We start from the raw sequence: 15,861 nt of genomic DNA, 5'->3' as shown, positions 1-15,861 counted from the left end.
AGCATGTCATACTTTAGTTCGGCGGTATTGTTGGATGAAGTGGCCCGGACCGACATTATGCGTACGCTTACGCGAGACTGGTTCTACCGACGTGCTTCGCACACAGGTGGCTGGTGGGTGTCAGTTTCTCCAACTTTATTTGAACCGAGTGTGGCTACGCCTGGTCCTTGAGAAGTTTAAAACAGCACTAACTTGATGAACTATCATTGTGGTTTTGATGCGTAGGTAAGAACGGTTCTTGCTCAGCATGTAGCAGCCACGTAAAACTTGCAACAACAAAGTAGAGGATGTCTAACTTGTTTTTTGCAGGGCATGTTGTGATGTGATATGGTCAAGACATGATGCTATATTTTATTATATGAGATGATCATGTTTTGTAACGGAGTTATGGGCAACTGGCAGGAGCCATATGGTTGTCGCTTTATTGTATGAAATGCAATCGCCCTGTAATTGCTTTACTTTATCACTAAGCGGTAGCGATAGTCATAGAAGCAATAGTTGGTGAGACGACAACGATGCTAGGATGGAGATCAAGGTGTCTCGCCGGTGACGATGGTGATCATGACGGTGCTTCGAAGATGGAGATCAAAGGCACAAGATGATGATGGCCATATCATATCACTTATATTGATTGCATGTGATGTTTATCCTTTATGCATCTTATTCTGCTTTGATTGACGGTAGCACTATAAGATGATCTCTCACTAAATTTCAAGGTATAAGTGTTCTCCCTGAGTATGCTCCGTTGCGACAGTTCTTCATGCTGAGACACCACGTGATGATCAGGTGTGATAAGCTCTACGTTCACATACAACGGGTGCAAGACAGTTTTGCACACGCGGAATACTCGGGTTAAACTTGACGAGCCTAACATATGCAGATATGGCCTCGGAACATGATACGTCTCCAACGTATCTATAATTTTTGATTGCTCCATGCTATTATATTATCTATTTTGGATGTTAATGGGCTTTATTTTACACTTTTATATCATTTTTGGGACTAACCTACTAATCGGAGACCCAACCCAAATTGCTGTTTTTTTGCCTATTTTAGGGTTTCGAAGAAAAGGAATATCAAACGGAGTCCAAACAGAATGAAACCTTCGGGAATGTGATTTTCTCAACGAACATGATCCAGGAGACTTGGAGTATGCGTCAAGAAACAACGGAGGAAGGCACGAGGCAGGGGGCGCGCCTACCCCCTTGGGCGCGCCCTCCACCCTCGTGGGCCCTCCGTTGCTCCACCGACGTACTTCTTCCTCCTATATATATATCCACGTAACCCCCCCAAACATCCAGGAGCACCATGAAAACCTAATTCCACCACCGCAACCTTCTGTACCCGAGAGATCCCATCTTGGGGCCTTTTCCGGAGCTCCACCAGAGGGGGCATCAATCACGGAGGGCCTCTACATCAACTCCATGGCCTCTCCGGTGATGTGTGAGTAGTTTACTTTAGACCTACGGGTCCATTGTTATTAGCTAGATGGCTTCTTCTCTCTCTTTGGATCTCAATACAAAGTTCTCCTCGATCTTCTTGGAGATCTATTCGATGTAATCTTCTTTTGCGGTGTGTTTATCGAGATCCGATGAATTGTGGGTTTATGATCCAGATTATCTATGAACAATATTTGATTCTTCTCTGAATTCTTTTATGTATGATTGGTTTATCTTTGCAAGTCTCTTCGAATTATCAGTTTGGTTTGGACTACTAGATTGATCTTTCTTGCAATGGGAGAAGTGCTTAGCTTTGGGTTCAATCTTGCGGTGTTCGATCCCAGTGACAGAAAGAGAACCGATACGTATTGTATTGTTGCCATCGAGGATAAAAAGATGGAGTTTATATCATATTGCATGAGTTTATCCTGTTGGGGATCGCAGCAGAAATTTAAAATTTTCTACGCATCACCAAGATCAATCTATGGAGTCATCTAGCAACGAGAGGGAGAGGAGTGCATCTACATACCCTTGTAGATCGCGAGCAGAAGCGTTCAAGAGAACGGGGTTGATGGATTCGTACTCGTCGTGATCCAAATCACCGATGATCCTAGCGTTGAACGGACGGCACCTCCGCGTTCAACACACATGGGGAGCGAGGACGTCTCCCGCGCCTTGATCCAGCAAGGAGGAGGGAGAGGTTGAGGAAGAGGGCTCCAACAATAGCACGGCGGCGTGGTGGTGGTGGAGCAGCAGTACTCCGGCAGGGCTTCGCCAAGCTCTTGCAGAGGAGGAGAGGTGTTGGGGAGGGGAGGGGTTGCGCCTTGGATGTGGTGTGAAGCCCTCCCCTTGCCCCTCTATTTATAGGGGAAGGAGGAAGGGGGCCGGCCTCTCTAGATGAGATCTATAGGGGGGGCAGCGGCCAAGGGGAGGGGGCTTGCCCCCCAAGCAAGGGGACGCCCCCTTAGGGTTTCCCCCCCAAACCTAGGCGCATGGGCCCAAGGGGGGATGCGCCCAGCCCATGTAGGGCTGGTTCCCTTTCCTCTACGGCCCACTAGGCCCTCCGAGAGAGGTGGCCCCTCCTGGTGGATCCCCAGAACCTCTTCGGTGGCCCCGGTACAATACCGATATGCCCTCGAACCTTTCCGGTGACCGTATGACAATTTCCTACATATAAGTCTTCACCTCCGGACCATTCCGGAACTCCTCGTGACGTCCGGGATCTCATCCGAGACTCCGAACAACATTTGGTAATCACATACAAGTCTTCCTAATAACCCTAGCGTCATCGAACCTTAAGTGTGTAGACCCTACGGGTTCAGGAACCATGCAGACATGACCGAGACAACTCTCCGGCCAATAACCAACAGCGGGATCTGGATACCCATGTTGGCTCCCACATGTTCCACGATGATCTCATTGGATGAACCACGATGTTGAGGATTCAAGCAATCCCGTATACAATTGCCTTTGTCAATCGGTACGTTACTTGCCCGAGATTCGATCGTCGGTATCCCAATACCTCGTTCAATCTCGTTACCGGCAAGTCACTTTACTCGTTCCGTAATGCATGATCCCGTGACCAACTACTTAGTCACACTGAGCTCATTATGATGATGCATTACTGAGTGGGCCCAGAGATACCTCTCCGTCATACGGAGTGACAAATCCCAGTCTCGATTCATGCCAACCCAACAGACACTTTCGGAGATACCTGTAGTGCACCTTTATAGCCACCCAGTTACGTTGTGACGTTTGGTACACCCAAAGCACTCCTACGGTATCCAGGAGTTGCACAATCTCATGGTCTAAGGAAATGATACTTGACATTCAGAAAAGCTCTAGCAGACGAACTACACGATCTTGTGCTATGCTTAGGATTGGGTCTTGTCCATCACATCATTCTCCTAATGATGTGATCCCGTTATCAATGACATCCAATGTCCATGGTCAGGAAACCGTAACCATCTATTGATCAACGAGCTAGTCAACTAGAGGCTCACTAGGGACATGTTGTGGTCTATGTATTCACACATGTATTACAATTTCTGGTAACACAATTATAGCATGAACAATAGACAATTATCATGAACAAGGAAATATAATAATAACCATTTTATTATTGCCTCTAGGGCATATTTCCAACAGTCTCCCGCTTGCACTAGAGTCAATAATCTAGTTACATTGTGATAAATCGAACACCCATAGAGTTCTGGTGTTGATCATGTTTTGCTCGAGGGAGAGATTTAGTCAATGGATCTGCGACATTCAGGTCCGTATGCACTTTACAAATATCTATGTCTCCATTTTGAACATTTTCACGTATGGAGTTGAAGCGACGCTTGATATGCCTGGTCTTCCTGTGAAACCTGGGCTCCTTGGCAAGGGCAATAGCTCCAGTGTTGTCACCGAAGAGTGTCATCGGGCCCGACGCATTGGGAATAACTCCTAGGTCGGTAATGAACTCCTTCACCCAGATTGCTTCTTGTGCTGCCTCCGAGGCTGCCATATACTCCGCTTCACATGTAGATCCCGCCACGACGCTTTGCTTGCAACTGCACCAGCTGACTGCCCCACCATTCAAAATATACATGTATCCGGTTTGTGACTTAGAGTCATCCAGATCTGTGTCGAAGCTAGCATCGACGTAACCCTTTACGACGAGCTCTTCGTCACCTCCATAAATGAGAAACATATCCTTAGTCCTTTTCAGGTACTTCAGGATATTCTTGACCGCTGTCCAGTGTTCCATGCCGGGATTACTTTGGTACCTTCCTACCAAACTTACGGCAAGGTTTACATCAGGTCTGGTACACAGCATGGCATACATAATAGACCCTATGGCTGAGGCATAGGGGACGACACTCATCTTTTCTCTATCTTCTGCCGTGGTCGGGCATTGAGCCGTGCTCAATCTCGTACCTTGCAACACAGGAAATAACCCCTTCTTGGACTGATCCATATTGAACTTCTTCAATATCTTGTCAAGGTACGTACTCTGTGAAAGACCAATGAGGCGTCTCGATCTATCTCTATAGATCTTGATGCCTAATATATAAGCAGCTTCTCCAAGATCTTTCATTGAAAAACACTTGTTCAAGTAGGCCTTTATGCTTTCCAAGAATTCTATATCATTTCCCATGAATAGTATGTCATCCACATATAATATGAGAAATGCTACAGAGCTCCCACTCACTTTCTTGTAAACATAGGCTTCTCCATAAGTCTACGTAAACCCAAACGCTTTGATCATCTCATCAAATCGAATGTTCCAACTCCGAGATGCTTGCACCAGCCCATAGATTGAGCATTGGAGCTTGCACACCTTGTCAGCATTCTTAGGATCGACAAAACCTTCCGGCTGCATCATATACCATTCTTCCTTAAGGAAACCATTAAGGAATGCCGTTTTGATGTCCATTTGCCATATCTCATAATCATAGAATGCGGCAATTGCTAACATGATTCGACAGACTTCAGCTTCGCTACGGGTGAGAAAGTCTCATTGTAGTCAACCCCTTGAACTTGTCGATAACCCTTAGCGACAAGCCGAGCCTTATAGATGGTCACATTACCATCCGCGTCTGTCTTCTTCTTAAAGATCCATTTATTTTCTATGGTTCGCCGATCAACGGGCAAGTCAGTCAAAGTCCATACTTCGTTTTCATACATGGATCCTATCTCGGATTTCATGGCTTCCAGCCATTTGTCGGAATCTGGGCCCGCCATCTCTTCTTCATAGTTCGAAGGTTCACCATTGTCCAAGAACATGATTTCCAGGACAGGGTTGCTATACCACTCTGGTGCGGAACGTGTCCTTGTGGACCTACGAAGTTCAGAAGCAACTTGATCTGAAGTTTCATGATCATCATCATTAACTTCCTCTCTAGTCGGTGCAAGCACCTCAGGAACATTTTCCTGAGGTGCGCCACTCTCCAGTTCAAGAGGCAATACTTCATCAAGTTCTACTTTCCTCCCACTTACTTCTTTCGAGAGAAACTCTTTCTCTAGAAAGGATCCATTCTTGGCAACAAAGATTTTGCCTTTGGATCTCAGGTAGAAGGTATACCGAATAGTTTCTTTAGGGTATCCTATGAAGACGCATTTTTCCGATTTGAGTTCGAGCTTTTCAGGTTGAAGTTTCTTCACATAAGCAACGCATCCCCAAACTTTTAGAAACGATAGCTTATGTTTCTTCCCAAACCATAATTCATACGGTGTCGTCTCAATGGATTTCGACGGAGCCCTATTTAAAGTGAATGCGGCAGTCTCTAAAGCATAGCCCCAAAATGACAACGGTAGATCGGTAAGAGACATCAAAGATCACACCATATCCAATAGAGTGCGATTACGACGTTCGGACACACCATTACGCTGAGGTGTTCCAGGCGGCGTGAGTTGTGAAACTATTCCCCATTTCCTTAAGTGCGTGCCAAATTCGTGACTCAAATATTCTCCCCCACGATCTGATCGTAAGAACTTGATTTTCCTGTCACGTTGATTCTCAACCTCACTCTGAAATTCCTTGAACTTTTCAAAGGTCTCAGACTTGTGTTTCATTAAGTAGACATACCCATATCTACTCAAGTCATCAGTGAGGGTGAGTACATAACGATAGCCACCGCGAGCCTCAACACTCATTGGACCGCACAAATCAGTATGTATGATTTCCAATAAGTTGGTTGCTCGCTCCATTGTTCCGGAGAATGGAGTCTTGGTCATTTTGCCCATGAGGCATGGTTCACACGTGTCAAATGATTCATAATCAAGAGACTCCAAAAGTCCATCTGCATGGAGTTTCTTCATGCGTTTGACACCAATGTGACCAAGGCGGCTGTGCCACAAGTATGTGGGACTATCATTATCAACCTTACATCTTTTGGTATTCACACTATGAATATGTGTAACATCACGTTCGAGATTAAATAAGAATAAACCATTGACCAGCGGGGCATGACCATAAAACATATCTCTCATATAAATAGAACAACCATTATTCTCAGATTTAAATGAGTAGCCATCTCGTATTAAACGAGATCCTGATACAATGTTCATGCTCAAAGCTAGCACTAAATACCAATTATTGATGTTTAAACTAATCCCGTAGGTAAATGTAGAGGTAGCGTGCCGACGACGATCACATCGACCATGGAACCATTCCTGACGTGCATTGTGACCTCGTCCTTCGCTAGTCTCCGCTTATTCCGAAGCTCCTGTTTTGAGTTACAAATATGAGCAACCGCACCGGTATCAAATACCCAGGAGCTACTACGAGTACTGGTAAGGTACACATCAATAACATGTATATCACATATACCTTTGGTGTTGCCGGCCTTCTTATCCGCTAAGTACTTGGGGCAGTTCCGCTTCCAGTGACCACTTCCCTTGCAATAAAAACACTCAGTCTCGGGCTTGGGTCCATTCTTTGGCTTCTTCCCAATAGCTTGCTTACCGGGCGCGGCAACTCCCTTGCCGTCGTTCTTGAAGTTCTTTTTACCCTTGCCTTTCTTGAACTTAGTGGTTTTATTCACCATCAACACTTGATGTTCCTTTTTGATTTCCACCTCCGCTGATTTCAGCATTGAATATACCTCAGGAATGGTCTTTTCCATCCCCTGCATATTGAAGTTCATCACAAAGCTCTTGTAGCTAGGTGGGAGCGACTGAAGGATTCTTTCAACGACCGCATCATCCAGGAGATTAACTCCTAGCTGAGACAAGCGGTTGTGCAACCCAGACATTTTGAGTATGTGCTTGCTGACGGAACTATTCTCCTCCATCTTACAACTGTAGAACTTGTCGGAGACTTCATATCTCTCGATCCGGGCATGAGCTTGGAAAACCATTTTCAGCTCTTGGAACATCTCATATGCTCCGTGTTGCTCAAAACGCTTCTGGAGCCCCGGTTCTAAGCTGTAAAGCATGCAGCACTGAACCAGGGAGTAATAATCAACACGGGACTGCCAAGCGTTCATAACGTCTTGGTTTGCTGGGGGTGGTGCTTCACCTAGCGATGCTTCAAGGACATATGCTTTCTTGGAAGCTATGAGGATGATCCTCAAGTTCCGGACCCAGTCCGTATAGTTGCTACCATCGTCTTTCAGCTTGGTTTTCTCTAGGAACGCGTTGAAGTTGAGGACAACATTAGCGTGGGCCATTTGATCTACAAGAAATATTGTAAACATTTTAGACTAAGTTCATGATAATTAAGTTCATCTAATCAAATTATTTAATGAACTCCCACTCAGATAGACATCCCTCTAGTCATCTAAGTGATACATGATCCGATTCAACTAGGCCGTGTCCGATCATCACGTGAGACGGACTAGTCATCATCGGTGAACATCTTCATGTTGATCGTATCTTCTATACGACTCATGTTCGACCTTTCGGTCTTCCGTGTTCCGAGGCCATGTCTGTACATGCTAGGCTCGTCAAGTCAACCTAAGTGTTTTGCGTGTGTAAATCTGGCTTACACCCGTTGTATGCGAACGTTAGAACCTATCACACCCGATCATCACGTGGTGCTTCGGAACAACGGACCTTAGCAATGGTGCACAGTTAGGGGGAACACTTTCTTGAAATTATTGCGAGGGATCATCTTATTTATGCTACCGTCGTTCTAAGAAAATAAGATGTAAAACATGATAAACATCACATGCAATCAAATAGTAACATGATATGGCCAATATCATTTTGCTCCTTTTGATCTCCATCTTCGGGGCGCCATGATCATCGTCGTCACTGGCATGACACCATGATCTCCATCATCGTGTACTCATGAAGTTGTCTCGTCAACTATTACTTCTACTACTATGGCTAACAGTTAGCGATAAAGTAAAGTAATTACATGACGTAGAAGTTGACACGCAGGTCATAAATAAATTAAGACAACTCCTATGGCTCCTGCCGCTTGTCATACTCATTGACATGCAAGTCGTGATTCCTATTACAAGAACATGATCAATCTCATACATCACATATATCATTCATCACATCCTTTTGGCCATATCACATCACACGGCATATGCTGCAAAAACAAGTTAGACGTCCTCTAATTGTTGTTGCAAGTTTTTACGTGGCTTCTATAGGTTTCTAGCAAGAACGTTTCTTACCTACGCCAAAAACCACAACGTGATATGCCAATTTCTATTTACCCTTCATAAGGAACCTTTTCATCGAATCCGATCCGACTAAAGTGGGAGAGACAGACACCCGCTAGCCACCTTATGTAACTAGTGCATGTCAGTCGGTGGAACCAGTCTCACGTAAGCATACGTGTAAGGTCAGTCCGGGCCGCTTCATCCCACGATGCCGCCGAATCAAGATAAGACTAGTAACGGCAAGTAAATTGACAAAATCGATGCCCACAACAACTTGTGTTCTACTCGTGCATAGAAACTACGCACAGACCCAGCTCATGATGCCACTGTTGGGGATCGTAGCAGAAATTTAAAATTCTCTACGCATCACCAAGATCAATCTATGGAGTCATCTAGCAACGAGAGGGAGAGGAGTGCATCTACATACCCTTGTAGATCGCGAGCGGAAGCGTTCAAGAGAATGGGGTTGATGGAGTCGTACTCGTCGTGATCCAAATCACTGATGATCCTAGCGCCGAACGGACGGCACCTCCGCGCTCAACACACGTACGGAGCGAGGACGTCTCCCGCGCCGTGATCCAGCAAGGAGGAGGGAGAGGTTGAGGAAGAGGGCTCCAATAGCAGCACGACGGCGTGGTGGTGGTGGAGCAGCAGTACTCCGGCAGGGCTTCGCCAAGCTCTTGCGGAGGAGGAGAGGTGTTGGGGAGGGGAGGGGCTGCACCTTGGATGTGGTGTGCAGCCCTGCCCTTGCCCCTCTATTTATAGGGGAAGGAGGAAGGGGGCCGGCCCCCTCTAGATGAGATCTAGAGGAGGGGGGCGGCCAAGGGGAGGGGGCTTGCCCCCCAAGCAAGGGAGGCGCCCCCCTTAGGGTTTCCCCCCAACCCTAGGCGCATGGGCCGAAGGGGGGATGCGCCCAACCCATGTAGGGCTGGTTCCCTTTCCTCTATGGCCCATTAGGCCCTCCGAGAGAGGTGCCCCTCCCGGTGGACCCCGGAACCCCTCCGGTGGCCCCGGTACAATATCGATATGCCCCCGAACCTTTCCGGTGACCGTATGACAACTTCCTACATATAAATCTTCACCTCCGGACCATTCCGGAACTCCTCGTGATGTCCAGGATCTCATCCGGGACTCCGAACAACATTCGGTAATCACATACAAGTCTACCTAATAACCCTAGCGTCATCGAACCTTAAGTGTGTAGACCCTACGGGTTCGGGAACCATGCAGACATGACCGAGACAACTCTCCGGCCAATAACCAACAGCGGGATCTGGATACCCATGTTGGCTCCCACATGTTCCACGATGATCTCATCGGATGAACCACGATGTCGAGGATTCAAGCAATCCCGTATACAATTCCCTTTGTCAATCGGTACGTTACTTGCCCGAGATTCGATCGTCGGTATCCCAATACCTCGTTCAATCTCGTTACCGGCAAGTCACTTTACTCGTTCTGTAATGCATGATCCCGTGACCAACTACTTAGTCACACTGAGCTCATTATGATTATGCATTACCGAGTGGGCCCAGAGATACCTCTCCGTCATACGGAGTGACAAATCCCAGTCTCGATACATGTAGTGCACCTTTATAGCCACCCAGTTATGTTGTGACGTTTGGTACACCCAAAGCACTCCTACGGTATTCGGGAGTTGCACAATCTCATGGTCTAAGGAAATGATACTTGACATTCAGAAAAGCTCTAGCAGACGAACTACACGATCTTGTGCTATGCTTAGGATTGGATCTTGTCCATCACATCATTCTCCTAATGATGTGATCCCGTTTTCAATGACATCCAATGTCCATGGTCAGGAAACCGTGACCATCTATTGATCAACGAGGTAGTCAACTAGAGGCTCACTAGGGACTTATTGTGGTCTTTGTATTCACACATGTATTACGATTTCCGGATAACACAATTATAGCATGAACAATAGACAATTATCATGAACAAGGAAATATAATAATAACCATTTTATTATTGCCTCTAGGGCATATTTCCAACATATCCCTCTACATCATGTCATCTTACTTAAAGCATTACTCAGTTCTCTTGAACTTAATACTCTAGATGCATGCTGGATAGCGGTCGATGTGTGGAGTAATAGTAGTAGATGCAGAATCATTTCGGTCTACTTGTCTCAGCCGTGATGCCTATATACATGATCATACCTAGATATTCTCATAATTATGCTCAATTCTATCAATTGCTCGACTGTAATTCGTTTGCCCACAGTAATACTTATGCTCTTGAGAGAAGCCACTAGTGAAACCTATGGCCCCCGGGTCTATCTTCTATCATATTAATCTTCGAATACTTAATTGTTTCTATTGTTATTTATTTTACTTTGCATCTTTTATTTCTCTTTATCATAAAAATACAAAAAATATTATCTTACCATATCTATCATCTCACTCTCGTAAGTGACCGTGAAGGGATTGACAACCCCTTTATCGCGTTGGTTGTGAGGTTGTTATTTGTTTGTGTAGGTGCGTGGGACTTGAGCGTGATCTCCTACTGGATTGATACCTTGGTTCTCAAAAACTGAGGGAAATACTTACGCTACTTTACTGCATCACCCTTTCCTCTTCAAGGGAAAACCAACGCAGTGCTCAATAGGTTGCAGAACACTGGAGACTGAAAGGTCGAGCGTGAATCATATAGTAGATATGATCAACATAGTGATGTTCACCATTGAAAACTACTCCATCTCACGTGATGATTGGACATGGTTTAGTTGATTTGGATCACGTGATCATTTAGATGACTAGAGGCACTACTAGGAAAAGGGCTACTAATGGCGCACCGGTTTTGCCTACTAATGGCGCATCACTGGTGCGCCATTAGTATCACGCCACTAGTATTTTTTACTAATGGTGCACCACTGGTGCGCCATTAGTATAGGCCACGGTGCGCCATTAGTATTTTTGAATTTTGAAGGCGGGAAAATAGTAGTGGCGCACCGTCTAACCCCCACCGTGCGCCATTGCTATTTTTGAAATTTAAATTTGGATCTGGATCGTGATTTTTTTGCCCATTTTTTGCCAGTTTTTTTGCTCGTTTTTTGGCACGATATTATTTCAAATTTTGTTCCTATTTTTGGATCTTGTACGTTCTTTTGCCGTGTTCTTTTGCCGGAGAGGAGTTCGCCGGAGAGGAGGAGGAGGAGGTCACCGGAGAGGCGCTCGCCTACATCGCCGGAGAGGAGGAGGAGGTCGCCGGAGAGGAGTTCACCGAAGCATCGGAGAGGAGGAAGGAGAAACCATGAGGGAATGGGAGGAGAGGAGGGAGGAGGAGCTCACCGGAGAGGAGGGAGGAGAAACCGTGAGGGGAGGGGAGGGGAGGAGAGGAGAGGAGGGAGGAGGAGGTCGCCGGAGAGGAGGAGGAGGTCGCCGGAGAGGAGGAGGAGGAGGGTAGTATGGTGGAGGAGAGAAGGGAACACTACTAGGAAAAGGCCTACTAATGGAGCACCTAATTTGGCCATTAATGGCGCATTAGTGGTGCGCCATTAGTGCCACGCCATTAGTATATTTTACTAATGGCGCACCACTAGTGCGCCATTAGTATCTGGTATACTAATGGCGGACCTCAGATGTGCCATTAGTATATACAACAGTGCGCCATTAGTATGCCTCCCAGGGGGCCATGTATACCCAGGTGCTTTGGCATACTAATGACGCACAACAATAAGATGCACCATTAGTAACTTCGGCATACTAATGGCGCACTGTTCAATGATGCGCCATTAGTATCCTTTGGCATACTAATGGCGCACTGTGATGTGATGCGCCATTAGTATGAATATTAGTTTTTTTTTATTTTTTTATTTTCTGTTTTTTGCACAGGTTACAAAATGTATAATTGGACAAAATATAGACAGCACACATCAACAACAGATTCATCGAATACAATAGAAGACTAGTCTCTGAATACAATTCATCATATTAATCTCCGAATACAATTCATCATATTAGTCGCCGAATTGAAAAGACCGAACAAAGATAGAACATTATATTACAAGTCTCGAGACCGCGAGTAGCGAGTTTGTCTTCACATTACAAGTCGATATCGATCATCTAAACTACCATCACATAGAAGAGAGCTGTGGTCATCACGATGAGCATCATCACGATGAAACTCGTCTTCATCCGGTTCATCCAACGCTCCCTCCCCTCTCCCGCTAGACAGCGGGCGTATCTAGATTCGGCCTCGGCCCTAGTGGTGTACCCTTTGTAACTGTTACCGCTGAATCGGTGAACCTGTCTCCGACACTCCTCCCAGTCGTCGTAGACTCCGGGAACCTTACCCTTGTACACGACATACGACGGCATCGCTATGCACTAGCCAAATGAAACGTTAGTACCAATTCACAGACAATACATAAGCAATATATAAGTATGCAACAGAACGATCGGAAGAGAAAAGCAAGACATTAATAGCATCGATTACATCTAAGTTGAACGACTCTCGAAACCAAAGAGACATACTACAAGTTCATTAAAGTTTAATTACAACATGAGCCAATCGATGTTTCAGAACTAGACACGGCATCACTGCTTTCGACTCAACTCAAGGGACCGGAGCGTGGATGAAGCCGCCGTCTATCGTGGGAGTCATGAAATAACGGTCGTTGTCAGCCTGCATTTGTAGCATTGTGTCGATGTCACTGTTGGACGGTTGATTTCTGAGGTAGAACTGCCCCGAGGTACGAAGGACATCTTGATGGATGATTTCTGCAAACTCTGACTGGATGCGAAAGCATTCTTGTCTGATGTCCGCGTCCTGGATTGCCGACACGCTCGCGGCCCAATCTTTGAGTTTACTCGGTAGCAGAAGTTGATGATGGTCCCGTACGATCTCCCGCATGTGATGGATGGCGTAGTACGCACCCTTCTAACCGCCAGGCGGCTGCTTAACGCAGCAGAATGTCGTATTGTGGGAGAACACGTGCTTGCCGTACTTACGAATAGGCCTGGTGAAGGTGCCTCTAGATTTGGCGTAGCCGGGGAGAACATCATCAAGAACCTTCTTGACATTTGTGTAGTCTACATTCGAATGACGGTCCGGGTCGAAATACGTGGCCATGGAATATTTGGGGGTTAGGAGGATGAGCGTGCAATGTGTGTCACTGCAGAAAACACGGAATGTTAAAAGAAAAACGATCGAAATATAAGAATTCATATGTTACGGGGCGGTTGAGGGGAGGACTTACTCGGGAAAGTAAGGCACGAGGAAGTTATCCTTATCTTGGTTTGCCAGAATGACGCCTTTGAGGTAAGAATTCGCGACTTGCCGGTCCCCAGCGCTGCCCAAGATCTTGGCACGCATGTAGAAGGGGTCGTCTATCACGATGTCCGGGGTCTTGTCACGAATGATCCGCATCTCCATACTCAGCGAAAATAGCCGAACAAAGGTGTAGTGCAGCGGATGAAGGTTCAACATAGCGTGGATGTCATCAAACTGCAGGACGATCGTACCCCCGATGGAGTTATCCACAAAGCCCTTGCCCTCTGGCACCTTGGCCGTGAAAACCGGGTATGCCACATCCTTCTCTGTGAGACGCCGCTTCTCCAAAGAAAGAACACTGTCATGCAGACTCCGCATAGCACCGGTTGCAGCATCGAGCATATTTCTCGGTAGCATCGGCCTACCCGCCACATGCAGTCTCCTCATTAAATCCTCAGGTGAAGGTGGCCCGTCCTGAGCATGGATCGTACTCGGTGCCGGCTGGCCCGCACCCTTGTTAGTCTTTCTTTTGCGTGCCTTCTTCTTCTCCTATAATGGGACCGAGTTCTGCTCACAGACCTCCTTCTTGAGTGTGTTGGGGCTGATAATATTTCGCACCTCGCCTATCTGAGGCTCGGTGAAGTCGGCAGCTGGAGGCGTCTCCTGAGAGCTGAACTACAGACGACGCCTGTTGCAACTTGACTTCTCCGCGGTACCAGCTAGATCGCGCACGTCTTTTGTTGGGTTGGGTTCTTCAGAAGGAGGCCCCATGAGGTCGCCACCGTACCCATGATCGGCAAAGTACTAATCGATGTTGCCAAATGTATCGTCGTCGTCGTCGTTCTGATCTGGCGAGGTGGACCGGGGGGTGCTCGGCGGTGAGGGGGACCGGATCTGGCGAGGTGGGATAGCGATCGAGATGGAGGGGGATCGAGATCGAGTGTCCATGAAATTTAAAAATATTCATGATAGTTCAAAAAGTGCCCATGAAATACAATCGAGAAATGAAGGCTACAATTTAAATACAATCGATCTTAGCTAGCTATCTGTTCACAATCTTCTTGCCCTTCTTTTTTGCAAATGGAGTTCTTCTGTGGAACGGACGTCCTTTAGGTAGGGTGGTCCTGCTGAACTTCTGCGTCATCAGCACGTGACAGTATCTGCATCATCAGCACGTGACAGTCGTGAGACTTCATCCCGCTGAACTTCTGCTTCGCTGGGTCTAGGTATCTGCTTATCTTCCCCGCGTAACCGTAAGGAAGTTTTACTCCTAGGAGGCAGGTGAAAAACTGCTCGATCTCCTCCTGACTTAGAGTGAAGCACGCGGGAGGGTAGTCATTTCCGGTCTTCTTGGCCTTTTTGCCTTTGCGACGACTTTCTGTGTCCTGCTTCGCCTCATCATCATCATCATCATATATAGCGTGAAGCTCCTGCCTGATGCCCATTGATTTCAAGTCTGCCCTTGCTTTCGGCCCATCTTTGGTCCTCTCTGGCATGTTGAGCAGGGTACCAAGCAGACTCTCGCACACGTTCTTCGTGATATGCATGACATCAAGGCTGTGAGGCACACGGTGGATCTTCCAGTATGGCAAGTCCCAGAAAACAGACCTCGTTTTCCATACCTTCTGCAGCGGCTCTGGCGCCTTTCGCTTCTTTCCCGGCTCTGGCGCCTTTTGCTTCTTTCCCGGCAGTGGGCAGTCTTTCCAATTTTTCAACAACTTGTCTATTTCCTCGCCGCTCCTCGTACATGGGCGTTTTCGGGGTTCGGTTTCACCATCGAACAGATCCTTGCGTTTCCTCCACGGGTCATCGTCGCGAAGCCACCTTCGATGTCCCATGAACACGGTTTTCGAAGACCCGGGATCTCTATCTAGCTGGCGATACGTTGTGTCATCCATGCACCTTATGCATTCAGAAAATCTGTGGACTACCTGCCCCGCGAGATATCCGTAACCGAGATAGTCGTGCACCGTCGTGAGCAGTGCGGCTCTCATAGAGAAATATTCTTTCTCTGCGGCGTCCCACATATTGGCTGGCGTTTTCCACAGTGTGTCTAGCTCCTCCTTCAGCATCCCCAGATACAG

Source organism: Triticum urartu, chromosome 2A (assembly GCF_056163025.1).
Source record: "Triticum urartu cultivar PI428250 chromosome 2A, HENAU_Tu73, whole genome shotgun sequence".
NCBI classification, from domain to species: Eukaryota; Viridiplantae; Streptophyta; class Magnoliopsida; order Poales; family Poaceae; genus Triticum; species Triticum urartu.
The sequence above is the reverse complement of the archived record's forward strand: the minus strand, read 5'-3'. Positions refer to the sequence as shown.